General features: G+C 39.2%; 1 long non-coding RNA gene across 1 annotated transcript; it reads left to right on the top strand.

Annotated features, from left to right (window-relative positions):
- Positions 1-394: 394 nt before the first annotated feature.
- LOC125182064 (uncharacterized) lies at positions 395-8,047 on the top strand. The gene is made up of 3 exons (XR_007160998.2): positions 395-1,028; positions 4,024-4,150; positions 6,008-8,047. It is a non-coding gene; the product is annotated as an uncharacterized lncRNA (long non-coding RNA).
- Positions 8,048-11,600: the final 3,553 nt, after the last annotated feature.

The following is an 11,600-nucleotide window of genomic DNA, read 5'->3' on the forward strand; positions in this document are numbered from 1 at the left end:
CCTACCTCAACCAGCAAAGCTGAGCCCAACGAACACATGGCATCATACTGCAGAACTTGCACTGTACCCTTTCTATACATCACATTCTTAGCAATCTGCCTTTCTTTTGACTTAAATGTCATGTTCTTCCCCCTTTAATTAAATATATAACCCCAAACTATCAGTTATTTCTCTAGCCTTGGGTGTGTTAGACTTCCATTTTTCTTAGTAGTGGGATGTTTGACACCAAGTGGAAGAACAGCACTGCTCTCCAAAGGCAGTCTGCATTTTACAATTCTTTCTAATTTACTGTTCTCTATTCACACTATTTAGGTCTTCCACTGCCATTTTCTTTGTGCTGTCAGACTTCTTTTTTGATGATCAATTAACGCCAATGGGAAGTTTTCAGCTGCTTTCAACACTCCTTTCTTTTTTTTTCTTTTTTTTTCCCAGACAAAACAAGGGTACATCTCAGCTGTTGATGCACAGATTCCAACAGCCTATTATCCATTATCATTTCTGTCATTGTCAACTCCCCCGACCACATTGGAGTCACTCGGAACCCAAATATCTGTTCAGGAAGAGTACACATTTTTTTCAGGAGCTCAAATACATTCTTCAAGTACTGATGGAAAATGATTCCGTGTGCCACAAGGCATGACATGTTTTATGACTGAAAGTAAATTTTAGTGGGAATCCTCCAGAAATATGAATTGGAAGAGGCTACCTTGGATGCAGCCCTGTCTTCCATCAGGCAGTATGCATTGCTGCATTGTTAAAGATCTGCTACTTCCGTTGATGCATGCCTCATTTGGGTAGGCACAAATGGATAAAGTATTAGGGTTACTGTTTCAGTCTTGACACTGTGCAATCCTACTAAATCTTGTTTGTGCTGAGCAGCAATCCAAATATCTTTTTCTCTATTTTAGGAGGTACTACAGGTTCAAGATATGCTTTTGTCCATACAACAGTAAGAAAAAATATTCTTTGAGATACCTGGATTCCCAGTGCAAGGAAATGTTTGAGGAATCCTGTTATTTAGCAAGAAGGTAAGATTTCTAAAGAGATGACAATGTGGCAAGAGTGAAGCAGGAACAAAGAGAAAAGACATTCACAGTCTTTGACATATTGAGGTTTATATCCTAAGTCTGAGATAAACTAGAATTTATCTAGAGGTCAGAATAAAACCCAAAAATCTCTTAGAGCACAGCTGTTTGTACTCTGTCTTTATTTCTTGTCAAGCCTAGTGAGTTCTGTGATCCCAGAATAGCTATTTTACCTGGATTTTTGAAAAAATATAGTTTAAAATGTTTTTATAAGGAGTTAATGTTTGGGATTTTGAAAGGAAGGGCGAATTGTCTAGGATTGTATTGGTTATAGAAACTCAAACAACTTCAAAATTATCAAAGTTGGAGAGAACTACAAGTAGCTACATCAGGTCACTACCATGGAGCTCTCTAAAAATTACAAATTAAGTAGAACACATCCAGAAAAATAGAAAAATTTGGATTACAGACTTGTTCTTGTAGAGAGCACTCTCAGCTTCTACAAATTTCGTTAAGGGCTTGATTGTGATACTCTTTCCCATGTTAAGTGGTATCTTAATTCTTCATTCCAGTGGGATAACTCAAAGAATTAGGCATTACTCAACTTGAGAAAGGTATCACAATCTAACCTTAAGAGCTGAGTGCTTTTAACGCAGAATAGCACTAGGCTCATTGTGGAGAAAATTAATGTTAGACTTTTGAGGTGAATAATATTGTTTTGCATAAATGATATTTTCTACCAAAAATCATCTGAGGAATTGCTTAACTTATACAGTAAAACCTCTTGGGGGAGGGAAGAATGGCTCCAGTTTCACTGCCTAAGTGTCTGTTCCATTTAAAGGATATTAGCTAGCCAAATGAAAAATGCATGAATCAATCAGCAACAAGGACCTTGATCTCTGAATGAGACAATGCTGAGCTTTGAGATTTATGGTCTTGCTTCCAGAATTCCATTATTTGGAGGAACAACAACAATAACAATGGGAGATGACATCAGAATAGCGAGTGTTCTTCTTTTCCCTTCTTTTCCTGTTGATCACAAGATGCTGACTTCTGTGTCATTCACCCCTGTCAAATGAGTAAATGTTCAGTGCTTTAAAGCATTACCACATGCATGCCCAGTTCAAAATAAAATGAGAATGTCTTGAATGAAAGGGCATTATTGCTGCTTGCATTTTGCACTGCTAATTAGTTTATACACAAAGCAATTACCTATTGCTTACTTTCCTCCTGTATTTGTTCTGCAGGCAGAACTCCTTTTGATTTTTACACAGAGAAATGTATTGTTTGGAGTCATACTCCACTGATACTGAGTAGACAAGGGTTTCTTTCTAAGTACTTGTGATTCTTGTTTTCCATTTCCCTGAATAACTGCAGAAAATGTAATAGAGTTGCCCCTTATCTTTATGTTTTCTGCTGTGGGTGAAGTTCCTTCAGACACTGTCTTCCTGATAAGACCTCCATAGGAGGCTTAAACTCTTCTGCCACAGCACCGAAAGGGGCAAATGATAACAAGGGGATAGATTCAGTGGAGGAAGCAAGGACCTACATTAACACTGGCTGGGCATGGGCACGTGATATGCCTGTGATATGCCACACAACTGTGTGGCATCCTTTCCCACCCAGGCTGGAGCTAGATATCGTGCTAGAGAGAAGTAAATCCTATTTCAATCTGGTCATACAAGGTATGTGGAGAACCAAAAGAGCATAGATGTGCCCTTTTCTAGAACCCGGGTCCAGACCAACCTCTTATGCTGCCTGGAACATCACCAAAACTCTATATAGACAGATGGGTAGAGATAGATATAGAAAGAGTTGACAGAAACACTAAGAGATTGCAAATTCAAGGTAAAAATAATTAGTAGCCTTGAAAAACAGTAGTTCTAACAGTATGCAACCATATCTGGTAGGAGAAATAGGCAAAACTAGCTTATTGTGAAAATGTGCATGCATTTGAAAGTGACAGCAAAGATCAGATGCAAATCCATCCCTAAAATCTCTCCAGACTAGTGGATATTTGGATTTAGGCTTTTTTTTTTTTTTTTTTTTTTTTTTTTCCAGTGCCAAACATCACAGCATAGCTCAGCCAGTGAGGCAGGAAGGGTAAAGGTTACATCAGAGAAAGTGATACAGTCTTTGCTTTTATGCCTTCAGCCCCTTGCTTCAGCAAGTACAGGTTATCCAAACCTTTGATAAAACCTTAAGAGTCTTCTAGATAAACAGCTAAACCCCTTTCACTTGTGACAAGGTCCTCTCGTTGGATGACAGTGAGTTTAACACAGAATAGATTGTTAGTGAGGTGAAGAAAGAATTACATCAGTTGAAACCTCCCCACATCTCTGGAGTGACTCAGTAATCGGTTATCTGCAAGGAAAATGGCATCCAGAGCGAAGCCACAGCTCTGTAAATCAACGTGTGTATAGACAAAATAAATTCCAAACTGTAAAAACAGCATCCTCGTTGGCACAGAATCTCTTCTCAGCACCTTTGTACAAGCTCTTGTAAATAAATCAGCACAGAATGCAACTCATTTATTCTACTAGCATAAGGAAAACATCTCCAAAGAAATTGGTATATAAGCTTGCCAACAGATAAACATGTAGTTTCTTTCATTGGATGCCAAATCCAGTAACAGGAGCAAAACATACTTATAGCTTTTAGACCTGAGAAAAATGTAGTAGTAGACTTCCTGATAGATCTGTTACTTCTGTGCTACTAGTTTAAATGTAGTTGTGAAAAATGTCAAAGCGCTGGCGACTAAATTGCAGTAGTAGTGCTGCTTATAGCTATGAATGTACAGGGCGGTATCGCTCCATCTCATTGGTGTTCTTAGGAGAACAAGACAGTGTGCCACAGAAAGAAAGTCATCCAGTTCATGGAAAGAAATCCACGTTTGCTGGCAGGAGCCTCCCAGATTACTTAAACATACATTTTAATCTCCTTTCAGTCTGAATATTTATAAAACTTTATATTTTCATTTTGAATTTTGCTTTCCTAGAAAAACTTGCAGTTACCACGTCACAACATATGATGAAGACCCATAGGCAGGAGAAAGTAATCATCTTCAATACTTCTGCCCTGATGTAGAAGCCACTGGAGTCACAAGGAGCTTCTCACTGGTTTTGGTGAGTTCAGAATTAGACCATTTAAAATGCTGATGTTGCCTCACAGAAAATTCTGAAAATATGCCAGATAAGAAACTGTTTTGCTTAGAAAAAATATTAGATTTAATACTAAAGGATAGTCATACATTGTCCATTCTGTATACCTTGTATACATTATTATTATTTATTAGCATTACTGGGGATGCTTGCTTAAAAAGAAATTCATATGTTTTCAGAGTTCACTTGCTCCTGCTGTTTACAGGAGCAGTTTGCTGAGACCAGCAGTCCTCCAGCTTTTCAGGTCATTTATTTCAGACAAACCAACCTTTCCCCGTCTGGCTACTGCTGCTGTCTTGAGTGATGTGGCCATATAGAAGGCACTTCAATGTAGGACATCACGGCATTCTCTGGTGGTGCTTAGCTGATGACTCAATGCCAGTTCTAGGCAAAACAATTTTTGAACTTCCAGAAAACTGAGAAGGTCTCAGACTGACAGCTAGACCCACCAGTGCACCTCATACATACCAGGTGCATCATGTTTTGGGAAGAGATTTGCAGACAGTGGAAGGAACTGCATATGAGCTCAAAACAAATCTGTAACCTTAAAGAAAAAAGAGACTCATGCTTTACAGCCTTGAAGAATTAGGCTTGTACAGCTTTGGGAAGAAAAACACAACTTAGGGGAAGGGCAAACAGTAAAGATGATCAGGAACAATGGTTTCCATTTTTTCTACATTTGTCAATGTGTTTTTCCCTTTCTGAAACAGAATAAAATTTCTTCCCAAATTTTCCTTGAAATGAAATGCTAACAGAAAAGAACTATTTAAGATTTTTAAATGAAAAAATAAATAAAATTATATATTTTTTAATTTCAATCTGGTATTTTTTACTTTTTTTGTGTGTGTGTGTTTTTTTGGTATTAGCTTTCAATGAGTTAACGTTTGCCGTAAGCAGTTCTCTGTTCATTTCTGAAAATTTCCAGGCAGGCTTGGAAAATGACAGGGAACAGACACCACAGAGTGTTTAAAATACACCCCATGCTAGCAGGTATCTACACATACAGTAAGCGTTTGCCAGTGTTGTTCTAACCTGGTCTCAACACAGAGCTTCTTTACCCACCTTCATTCTTCCAAATGTTCTTCCAGACAGGTAACCTGAAAGAAGGGTCCATATGGTCGTGTTTATGATGCTTTTATTTATCAATAGATTCCTACTGCAAAAAAATGGTAATGTGACTTCAGAGGCCCCCCGCGGATGGAGAAATCTGGAGATCTGAAGTTACATTTCCCATTTTAGCAACATATTGTACTAACTTCTGATGGCTTTTCTTTTAGCTAAGAGCATCACCCAGTTTCCAGCATGGTTGCAGCTGCAGGAAAAGACTGGCAGCTAACATAGTAATGAGTCAGTATCTATTGAGATTCACTCATTACTATTAATTTCCCCGTTGCTTCCAACTGATTCAGGAGCTACTTATGGAAATTCTTCTTCTTCTGTCTTACTGAAATCCAGCCCCGTTGCTGTCAAACCTGCCAACAGGCGCAGCAATGCTACTGTGATAAAATAAGTCCAGTTCTATCCCAATCTTGCTTTCCTAGGGAAGAACAGAACTCATTAAATAATTATCAACTGTGACAAGAAAGTAGCTGGCCAAACACTTGCTGCTAATCTAGGCATGACAGCAGGACTATACCTTTCAAAGCAGTAATTAGCTAGATGAACAACAACATAAGTACCAGACAATGACATGGAAAGGACTGTCCCTAAAGGACAGATTCATTATACGTAGGGTTTAGTGTTTGTGTGACTTATGAATGTTATTTTGCAGTATACAATTACGCTTCTTTTCTGCTGCCTTTCTCTTTGTTTTCTGCACAGTTTATGGAAGGGGACTGAGAGAAAATCTGGAGCCGAAGCCACGAGAGAACAGGTGACAGGAGCTCTGCAAGACCTTCCTTACACACATGGAACAAGGGTGGCTGTGTAGATCACATGGCAAAACAACACCATCAGCCTGCACCCCACCCTGCGGGAGTCAGGAATTTGGTACAGGCACCCTGCCCTCATTCTATGCTTGGACTGATATTCAGCTAGCGTTTGTAGATGGGGTACAGTAATCCTTATGAACTCCTCTTTATCAACAGTGCAGATTCTCATTGATGTAAATTGGAGTAAAGCTACTGAAGCCTGTGGAATAACATGCATTTATCCATGGCATGCACAGACCCAGCAGTCAGCACCAGTGCTAGAGCAGTGGTCCCACCAGCTAACAGAACTCACAGGGCAAAACTGCTTCCACTGAATGCAGAAGGGAGGACTGCAATTCCACCTAGAGCCGATGCTGGAATCACATGCAGCCAAACTTCTTTTCAACTGGTCTGTTCAAGTGCTTTAAGTTAAGCACACACATAAGTATTTGCAGGATTAAAGCCTCCGTTTGGAATGATAGAGTAAATCCAAATGGAGATGGATTAGCTGGCAGGGGGCAGGTGAGGTGGTCAAAGGCACATGCAGTTTATCATATGGCTCTGTAATTTACTACATGATTATCACAACTACATATTTGGTGTGGGGATATAGATATACATGCACACATGTGTACACAGAGCCAAACTTTTTTGGCATGGGGGCCACACAGTCATTTCAAATTGAGACTCTGGGCTGCACTTGTTCCAGGACTGCTTGTCTGTTGCCAACACACTGAAGCGCCTCAGGCTTCAGTCTGATTCTTTGTTTGCTTGCCCATTAAAGTTCTTATCCCACACTCCCTTTTGGCAGAAATTTTTGTTATTTCTGCTTTATGCTGGCCTAGGCCCTTCTCTTGCCTCTGTTCCTATTAACCTATTGCAGTGACAGCCAGGAGCAAACTGAAGCAGCTGGTTGGAGACGCTACTATCAGACTGTGAAACAGCTGTTGTGCAGAGGGGCCACCCTGAAAAACTTCTATTACAGCACTGTTGGGCTGAATTTTGGCCATTGCAGACAGGGAATTGGGGAATGAGAGCACTTTCATTTGCAGATATTTAATTGCTGAAAAATATAGGGGTGTGTGCGGCATCTTTATTGGATGTCACACAGAATAATGCTTTCCAGGTATTTTTTTGGCACTTGGTGTCGTTATCCTCTTACTGCCAGCATGCAGCGGCCCCATGTTGCAACTGAGTGTGAAACTGATTTCCAATTTTTCTGTTTAAATTAATATTTACCAGTTGGTTATTTTTGGCAGACTTTTATTGATAGCATTGATTCAAAACAAATAGCCAAATTCAGTTCTTGGTTACAGCAGAATGACATCTGGAGTTAACTCCACTTTTACCAATGTAACCAAGAGCAGGCACGGTCCTTTTTCTGTCTTTTTCTAGCGTGACATTTGCCCTGACCTTACCTATGGATGAGTTGGACTGCAATTTTAACTTTGGAGAAATTGGGATACAGCATTGAGTACAGCTCTGAAATTTATTGATTGGGCACTTCTCTAAGACACTTAATAGTACCTGCATCTTAACCTTCAGGTGACTAGTCACTTCAGAATACCATTATATATGTGCAGAAGTAGCTCTTACAAAAGCAACATAAATTAAACCTTTGCTATCAGCTAAAAGAAGATTTCCTTGAGCACTTTTGTATCCATCATCAATCAGTTGGATTAATCACTTCAGAATTATTTCAGCCATTTCTACACTAAAGATGTAGCCCAATCATTGCTGAAGGCATAGGACCTACATTTTAATTTGAATGAGCAGACAGAAAGTGAGGTGCTCTGAGCAGCTGTGAAAAGTTCCCTCTGTCCAGGTGGGCTGTGGGCATGTTACCCCCATGTCAGTGTAGGGGTACAGGAGTCTGCGTTCCCAGACTGAATGCACTCCACTGGATGTCAGTCCAAGTAAATCTTTCAGTTATGTCTATAGAAAAGCTACACAATTGCATGACAATGTCTGTGGAATCGGCGTGCAAGCCTAAGCACTGTTGCTTTCAGCGTACATTAAGAGCTGTATTTTGAACTGCGTTGCTGTTTGTCATCTTAAGGGTGGGAAAGCACTGAAAGAACAAAGTCAGCCAACAAGGCTGCCAAGCTAAGTTTGCTGTGACATTGATAAATATTCAGGCCAATGTCTTTCAAATGTTATTGTGAATCACCTTTCCCTCCTTCCTTCCCCTGCTTCAGTCATCTTGCTGGCTCAGAATATTCACCTTTGTCTCAGACCTCAGCTGCCTTCACTTTATTGCATATGATTGCTATTGTCTTTGTCTCTTTTATCCGCTTCGCTGTGTCTCATTTTCCTAAAGTACCTGGCACCCACTTTTCCATAACACTGTTCCTTTGTTTCAGGAAAACATAATTTCAGGAGGCAGCAGAAATACAGTTCCAAAGGCCACAGGGTGACATCCTCTCTCACCTGATCTTTATTCATATCAGAGTTTAATGACTTTTTTTTTTTCCATTTCTCAAGCACCCTGCAACTCCCTTCCTCCCTGACAGGAAGGCACATTTTATTTCTCATAAAAATGCTTTCCTACCGATCTTCTGTTCTTCAGAAGTTTCAGAGGCCCTTCTGTTGCATGTTGGTTTTCTCATGTGGATTGACCTATTGACCTGGTTGTGGTTTATTACTGTTTTGACATTTTTAATCCTTCCTATGTTAGGAGAAATTTATACCCTTTTGTCATTTCTGATCTCTGTTGTATTGCCTTCAGCGGCAATCTTTCCAAACTTTGTTTTCAATTTTATGGTAGGAACAATTGATAATCTTCAATATCTGAATCAGTCAGCTTTCTAAAAGTAGTATTTTTTTAACTTACAGCTAATCTTGTGTTTCTGGTTCATACATAATCTACCTGAAATAAAAATAATAATAATAAAAAAAGAGCTTCTCTCATTTCTACCAAGTCAGGAAAGGATGCCGTTATACAGTCCTTTGTATACACTTTCTTAGCTCCCCAATGCACTAAAAAGGGGGCCTCAGTCCATTGAAATAATACAAAACCTCAGTTGCTGATGGAAGTGGTATGTGATTTTCTGTGTACATTTTACACCAGAAGGTACAGTGCCTATTGTACATCCCCATTTAAAACTCAAACACAATGACTCATGCAGCTGGATGGTGACCTGCCAATGAAGTTTAAGACAGCATAGACTTCCACATGAATCTGCAGATTAATGAGACAGAGAACTATCTTCTTTTCTACCCACAAAAGGCTACTCGCACATTCAGAATGTGCTGCAGACTAAAACCAAAGTTCAGCTCGCCACAGGAGTAAAGAAGAAACACATACAGGATACACCTTAGAAGCAGTCCAGCCCTTATGGAAAACTCCTGTAGAATTTAACACAAAATGACAAGCTTTCTGCAGGCCTGGCTTTTTTTTTTTTTTTTTGGACCATCCTATAGCTCAGATACCTCTGCTATTAAATTCTATACAATGGCTCAAAAAAAAAATCGTATAAAGGATGTAATGCTCCATAGCTTTTACAGTAATTTCTGCAGTATCCTGTTGCATTTCTGTAGGACCCCCTTGTTTCTAGTCCAATTACGTTATCTGCAACTTTTCATGAAAGACCTATCTTATAACAGACCCCTTCCCTCTCTCTCTGTTTTCCTTTAGGTGTTGCAAAATGTGTATGGAGATATGTATCCTAAAGCTTACATCTCACCACTCCTTGGTTTTAGGTGTGCTGCCATATCTGGCAAAGGTGTTACTGGTCTTTTGGCTGGGAAGCTAAGTAAAACAGTAAGCAAACTGTCAAAAACAGACAATATAAGTAGCAACTGTCTTCTCATCTTGATTAGCCCAATGAAATAACACAAGGGTGAAAGAGGAGGAAAAATGAGCTTTCAATCCTTATTATAATTTTGAAGCAAAGCCCAAATTATAAATGTTTACAGAAACCTTCATTTTTGAATGCCCTTTCAGGAAGTTATGTCACAAGTAAGTTATGCAAAAGGCAATTTACCTCCTCAGATAAATCAAAAAAATATTTAGGAAATGCTTGGCACATCATAGTCCTAAAATTCTGATGTAATTGATATATATTGAATATATGTCTCTCTGCAATGCAGTGATAGTTGTCTTATGTGTTGATTCAAACAGTTCAGTGACAATGGGCTACTTAATATTTGTAATGACAATGGACACAAAGCAGAGCTTTTAAGATACTTTTGTTGTCTTTTCTTTTTTCCTCTCCTATCAGTTACAATTTTCACAATTTGCTCCTACCCAACTCTTACCTTCTTATGACCGTATGCAGTGAGTTCCATTCAGATCACTGTTCCTGTGTTCTCACTCCATGATCTCCTAAAGAAAATCTGGACCCACCTAGGGATGGTGGGTGGGAATTTGGGCACTGGAGACATGGACAAGCTGCTTACTCTCTGCTAAGACACAATGGGGTAAGAGATGCTGTCAGAGCAGTAACCATGACAGTCTGATCACAAACATCCCAAATTCAGAGCGGGGTAGGTCAACAAGGAACATCTAACTCATCCCAGCAGAGGTTCAGGCAGCAGAACTCTGCACAATCCTGCATCTGCCTGTTCCTCGTCCTAGGGCTCAACAGGGAGAGCTGACAGAAGATTAATATTTTCTGATATTCTTATAACCAGAAAGTGGTACTTCACCATGGAAAGATAGTTCTAGCTACTGTATAGCTAATAATCAGAGCCTAAGTTCATTTAAAATGCATTGGTGCCATGGCACCTAACTGACTATATTCCAAAAACATCAGATTCACTAGTTCCTGTTTGCCATGGAAAAACATGAAATCGCCTTCAAATACGTTACTCAGAGGGAAGGGTGCTGCAAGAAATTCCATACGACTTCATGATGAGCAATATGATTACAGTGGCTAAGGAAACACTGGCTAAAAAAATAGCTTCAAATATTTCACACACACACACACTTTTTTTTCTTTTTTTTTTCATTTACGGTGGTAGTAATTGAAATAAGCGATTTGAACTTCTATGAAATCTGGGTATACTGAGAAATACGTAGAAGACTAAAAGGCAAGGTTGTTGAACCTGTGAAGGTCCTACAGTTTATTATTGTTTTGTTTTGTTTTTTCTTCTTCTATGAATTTTATAGAATAACCACATTTTAATCTTAACAAGAGGCAGGATATGGAAGTACAAAGGAAAGTGGGAGGGCTCATCTCATCAATTTCAGCCAAATATATTTAATCATTGATTCTTGACACAAGGGTTATACATGCTAGCTTTTGTGCGTTGAAGACAAGTGGCCTCAAAGAGGTCTGCTGAAGTCAAGGTGTCTTTAAAATGACTAACAGAAAAAATACAAGTTACAGCCACCCTCCTTGAGAGCACTAACTTCATTTGTCAAGCAACTATTTTGTGGCAATTTTGACTCATCAAGAGCTTATTTTGTTCACAAGGATACCTTTGATGGTGTAAAAGGAGCTCTGAATACATGAATCACAATTCAATACCTTCCAAAGCAACTGCTTTCTCAGGAATTA

This window comes from Anser cygnoides, chromosome 3, assembly GCF_040182565.1.
Source record: "Anser cygnoides isolate HZ-2024a breed goose chromosome 3, Taihu_goose_T2T_genome, whole genome shotgun sequence".
Taxonomy (NCBI): domain Eukaryota; kingdom Metazoa; phylum Chordata; class Aves; order Anseriformes; family Anatidae; genus Anser; species Anser cygnoides.